The sequence below is a fragment of the Sceloporus occidentalis genome, unplaced genomic scaffold, assembly GCF_023333645.1.
Source record: "Sceloporus occidentalis isolate IW3139 unplaced genomic scaffold, rSceOcc1.0.p SCAF_4, whole genome shotgun sequence".
NCBI classification, from domain to species: domain Eukaryota; kingdom Metazoa; phylum Chordata; class Lepidosauria; order Squamata; family Phrynosomatidae; genus Sceloporus; species Sceloporus occidentalis.
In genome coordinates this window covers 199,754,909-199,761,277 of record NW_028316984.1, presented here as the reverse complement: position 1 = coordinate 199,761,277, position 6,369 = coordinate 199,754,909, and positions in this window count along the sequence as shown.

The window sequence follows — 6,369 nt, the reverse complement described above, 5'->3', positions numbered from 1 at the left end:
TAATATTTAAATTATATATATATATATATTACTCCTTACATTTATTATATAAATAAATATAAATAAATTTTAATTAGTTTTCATATCTAAAGAAATATTAATTATGAAATATAATTAAATGTAATATTTAAATAAAATATATTCTAAATAAATGTTAATAGGTTTTAATATGAAAAGAAATATTTATATGAATATATGTTTAAATAAATATTTATTATAATGTATAATATTTTACATATAAGTCAAATAGAATATATTTATTATATAAATAAATAAATTTTAATCAGTTTTAATATCAAAAGAAATATTTATTTAAATAAATACTGATTATATAACATTTTAAATATAACATTTAAATAAAATATATAATAAATATTTAATATATTTATTATGTAAATAAATATAAATAAATAATTTTAATTAATTTTCATATCAAAATCAATATATATATATTTAAATAAATATTTCTTATAATATATAATATTGTAAATATAGTATTTAAATGAAATATATAATAAATATTTCTTATATGTATCCTATAAATAAATATAAATAAATGTTAATTAGTCTTCATATCAAAATAAATATTTCTGAAGTGATCCTGCGCATGACACACAATGGCCCCCTTCCCTGCTATTTACTCTCTCTGCTTTCTTCATTTCTGATTTTTAGTAGGGGTTTTGTTTTGTTTTTTTGGTAAAACTGGTTTTAGTTTTATGGATAGTTTATTATATTTTAAACTTTGGTTGAACTTTTGTATTTGGAGAGCATAGGGCTGTGAGTGACCCTGGAGACCAAGATTCAATTTCCAGCTCAGTCAAGAAACTCATTGGTTGAGCTTGGGCATGTCACACTCTCTCAGCCGCAGGGAAGGCAATGGCAAACCCCTTCTGAACAAATCTTGCTAAGAAAACCCCACTTTCGGGTCACCGTTAATCAGGAATGACTTGAAGGCACACAACAATAACAATGATACATTTTTATCTATGTCTCGTTTAAATGTTGCAAACTGATTTGAATCCCAGATTGGGAAAAGGGCAGGATATAAATGGTTGTTATTTTCACTCTGGCATCTCCATACATGTGTGAGACACACAACTGTTTTGTAATGACACCACAATGCTCTCTTTCCTTCTACTTAGCCAGCATTTGCTCTCATCCCCAGCAGAGGGCTTTGCGGGAAGGAGTCACTCTGTGGCTGCTTCTGGCAAGGTTTTCATAAAGAGAGGCACAGTCCACCAATTATAATAACAGATGCATGGCAATGAGGGCACTGCAAAGGGTTAATAGAGCCACAAGGCACACAACAGCCATCCTTTGCAGAGATCAGACTTTCAGAGGAACTGAGAGGAACTTGGTGACAACATGCATTTAGGTCAGTGCATGATGTAGCAGTGGTGACTTAACTGGGGCTTAGTCACAAGCGAAAGGCCTCTATGGTTCGACAGCAGCTGGAATCTGTTGTGGGATGTGAGTTCCCTTACATAGATATCAGTGGTGTGGCTCCAATGAAAGTCCTACTCCTCCCCATGAAATTTTGCTTCGGTCTCCAGATTTTTAGCATCGCAGTCGCATAAAATGTCATTCATTTGAGCACTGAGAAACACAGTTTAGACCTCCAACGCAAAGGGGCCAGTAAGGTAAACAATATATCTTTCATAGAATAGAACTCTAGAATTGGAGTTGACTGCAAGGAGTTATTTATGACTCCATTCGGGCTCTTAGGGCAAATGCCACTTTCCCCTGGCCATGTTGGTAGACAAAATCCAAGCACTCCTGACGGATGGCTGGCAAGGTCCAATTATCCCTTATACATATGTATGCTCAGAAAGTGAATGGCTGGAGTCCCCCATGGCCATGCATTTGCACCTGAAATACACATGCACATTTGGTTGTACAGTGCTATAATGCACTAATGAAGCAATGTTGTTCAACTGTGGCATAACTGTGATGTAAAGTTATACTCCCATCTCCTTGATGTTGGATTTCAACCTGTGCTTACATTTCTGGAAGTATCTGGTGAGTAGATCAAATATCAATGCTCCACCACATCCCACCAGCCCTGGCTATTGACTGTGAGTATGAGAACCTTCCACGCTCATAGAGCTGTGTGGTGACCCAGCTTCTTTCCAGGGCCCAAGTCAGCAAACCATTCACACAAGTAACATAGGAGTTTATCACACGGGACAGGAGGCTCTCAATTTCAAAAGAGAAGATAGTGATCTCAATTCGAAAATTCACGCAATTATGTGATTACTTATCACAGCTTAAATTTGCTGTAATGGCCTCCCCAAACGCGACCCAGATTCTGTGCAAAGTAAGCCATCACATTGGTGGGTTCTTAATTGCGAATTGGCTCCCTTGCACATGCTCAGTGAGACTCCAGATGACTGGAGCATAGCATATTTAGGTGAGAGAAAGGAACCAAGGAACCCCACAATTTACAAAAGAGGGGGGCAGGAAGAATGGTTGAAAGAACATGTGCTATTCATGTTAAAACGAGCATATATTCACTCTTGTCACGTTAAAACATGAATATAATGGTTATCCAATAGTTCCCGGTCCATGCCTCTTCATTAGCAGACAGCAGCCCCCCCCTCAGCAATGCTGAAGGACAAGCAGAAGCAAAATTGAAGCGGAATTGCATCGTGGCTTCATGGAAACCCCCGCTTCCAGATTGGGAGGGGGGCAGACCAAAGGAGACATACGCATCACACCAAACAACAGCACACTGTGTGCGAAGTTGCCTAGGAACAGGATTTGTGACTTCTCTAGTTCACCGAATTTACTTAACTGTGGATTGACGCGTGATTGCGTTCGGAGTGTGTTCGGACTGCCAGCAATCACGTGTGGTAACCTTTCGCGCAATAATGTGAATACGCATGATTCCGTTCAGGATGACACTGGATTATACTTCCAATTTCAGTCGTGTGATATCCTCCATAGTCACTTGTACCTGCAGCTCATCCTCAACTGGAGTTAATTTATTGTATTGCTATATGTTGTTGTTGTTGCTGTTGCTGTGTGCCTTCAAAAGTTTCTGATTTATGGCAACCCTATCAGAGGGTTTTCTGGGGATGAGAGTGTGTGACTCACCCAAAGTCATCCAATGGGCTTCCATGGCTGAGCGGGGCTCAAACCCTTAGAGACTCTGGAAACTATGCTCTCCTGAGTCATAGTCCAATGCTCAAACCACTGCACCATGTTACGTTTTGCTATATACTGCTCTTTATTAATTTGTGAAACTAAAATCACCATTGACAATTCAGGAGATGGAGTGTTACCTTTTGCTCACAGTCACAGAACAATTGTGCCTTAGTGAATTGCAATGGTGCACAACTGAATGTGGAAACAAATATGGAATGCCCAACTGCAATATGTGATGTGCAATTCTCATTGGAGAGTGCAATGTCCAATAGCACGGCATTGGCATGTCTGCTTTTTGCATTTTACAGCAGAATACAGACTCCAGCATTGGACCAAAATTGGCAATAGCTTTTGTAGAGGCACTTATGCATGCGTAAGTCACCAACAGGATGCCAGCCCAGATTTCTAGGCAGAGGACACTTACCCTAACAGATTTAGAATACCAGCTGCTAACAAAAATATCATGTCAGTCCTGAGTCTGCTTTCCCCAAAGACAATGGCAACAAAAGGAAGATGGAGGGTTCATCATCTCCTCAGTCCAGCAGGTGTTGCTCTCTTAACTGTTCTTTTGCATAGATGTTACACAGCACAGCAATATCAGCTCTAACATGTAGCCTGGTGTTGGGTCTGTACTAACCCCAGTCCTGGAGCCAGTGCTATCATGAGGTCTCAGGTAGCACAGCAGAAGGAGTAGGAAATTCATCACTCTTCCCTCTTCTTCCACCAGGACTGCATCATCCTAGGAGGCCCCATTCTGTTTGAAGAGAAGCTGCCATAGCTTTTCAGTGCTGGTGGAAGTCAGTCCCACAACACACACACACTAACACGCAACATGCTGATTTGTTGGGCATGATATCCAGCCAGGTTTCCTGCTGTATTGGAAGTGGTGGTGGCCACTGGTCTCATCTCCACATCTCCCCCACTATGGAGATAGTGGAGAGGAAGAGGGCAGTGTAGACCAGCGATTTTCAACCACTGGTTCTCCAGATGGTTTGGACCTCATCTCCCAGAAGCCCTCACCATGGACTGTGCTGCCTAGTGGGAACTGGGAAATGAAGCTCAAACCAGCTGGAGGACAAAGGCTGAGAATCCCTGGTCTAGATGTGAAGTCGAAGGCTTTCAAAGCCAGCATATGTAGACTTTTTTGGGGGGGGGTGGTGGTTGGGCTATGAGGCCGTGTTCTAGAAGAGCTTTTTCTTGATGTTTCACCAGCAGCTGTGGCTGGCATTGTCTGTTGGGAAACTACCCAGGGTGAGGGTGGTTTCCCAGCAGACAATGGATCATTCATTAAATAGACACCCTGAGGCTGTGCCATTCAACAACAGAACAATACACAGATTAACATGCAAATCCTTTCCCCTCAACTAACAGTATATATACCCCACTCTTTTCCATGCCAGCATTCTCTGAAGATGCCAGCCACAGCTGCTAGCAAAACGTCAGGAAAAAACTCTTCTAGAACATGGCCTCATAGCTCGAAAAACCCACAAAAACATTGGTTTAGGGTTTCCTGCATACCCTCAAAAATAAAGGAGGTGGCAATATGGAACCTGGGTAGGGTTTGAAAGCTGGATGAAGCCTGAGAACTGGAGAATAGGGGAAAGATTTTTGAAGGAATCTGTGTGCTGCCAGAGGAAAAATATGTGAGGCAGACTCCAAAACCAGTAGCTGGCACAGTCAGTTGAAGGCTTTTGACCAAACAGGGGTTGAGATTTTTCATCAAGGAGAGAGAGTGTCCTTTGCCACTTATAGGGTGGCATGGCAATTTTGCATTAGTGATTTGCAAGAATATAGGACCGAATGTGCCAACAAATGTGAAATGTATGATTCCAGTGCGCAGTGGACATCAATGACACCAATTTGGCAACTCATGTGCAGCTCTGCTTCCACGCTCTTCAACTGAAGGACTTCTGCATCCAATAAAAATGTCCAACTGCTTCTGGAACTTGCACATGCTTACAGGATGCCTGCCAGCCAGAGTTGTAGATTCATCAGTTGGTTGTTCTCATGCATTTTAGACAACATTTTATTCTAACTGCAAGCCACCCTGATAAATGGCTGGGGTTAGTTGGGGGGCTATCCAAATGTTCAAATGACACTAAAACTGACTGCCACTCCAAATCTCTCTAATTATTTGCATATTTCTGTGTGTCACACAAGGCTGAACCAGACCAAATCTCATTTGGAATGAGGTAGAAGCAGCCAGAGTTTGTACAGCTGTACAGGAAAGGCTTGAAGATTAAGTTACAGTTACTGCTGTGAGCTGTTCAGAAAGTCAATGATCTCCCTCTCCCAATGATTTTTTTTGAGGGGGGAGCTTGAAGTGCAAGGGAAATGAGCCTCTCCCTAGCTGCTCTCCCTCCAGATGTGTTGAACTGCATCTCCCATCATGCCCAGCCATCATTTATTAAAGGTGCTACTCCAAAGGTGGGGTAGGGTTTTTGATGTTCTGGACTTGTGCAGAAAATGGTGTTGCGTTTATTAGACAAATGAAGTGGTTTGAGAATTGGACTATGACTCTGGAGACCAGGGTTTGATTCCCTACTCAGTCATAAAACCTACTGGGTGATCTTGGAAAAGTGACACTCTCTCAGACTCCGGGGATGGCAATAGCAAACCTCCTTGGAACAAACCTTGCCAAGAAACCCCCCTGGTAAAGTTTGCCTTAAGGTCGCCATTAAGTCAAAAATGACTTGAAGGCATACAACAACAAATGAGCATGTATGTAAAGTGTAGTCTGTATTATGAAGTAAGGTTCTGCAGGGAGTAGGGTTGCCAGAGTGAAAACTGGAGAGGGCTACTGCACCTTTCTTTAATGGAGGGGCAGAAGAGGGAATTTCAGAAAGTGACGTGTGTCACACAACCAGGTAATAAGTAAAAAAGACCGGCTGAAATTTCCTCTTCTACCCAACCATTTAAGGTACAGGAGCCCTCTCCAATTTTCACTCTGGCAACCTTACTTGCAAGGGGTGAGAGATGGGAAGGATGAGAGTAGCTGGTGACTGGCTGAATGTCTGAGGGGATTTTTAAAAGGTTGGTTGCATGACGGTTAGACATAAGAGTTAAAAGTCTTAGGGTCAGAGACAGAGATTAGTTAGAATCAGGGTCAGAGTTAGGTTATGAGTGAGTGACAGAGAGTGTTGAAGTTAGGAATGTGAGTTAGAGTGAATGTCAGTCAGGATTTAGATGTATTACAGAAGTAATCATTGATGTTATGTTCAA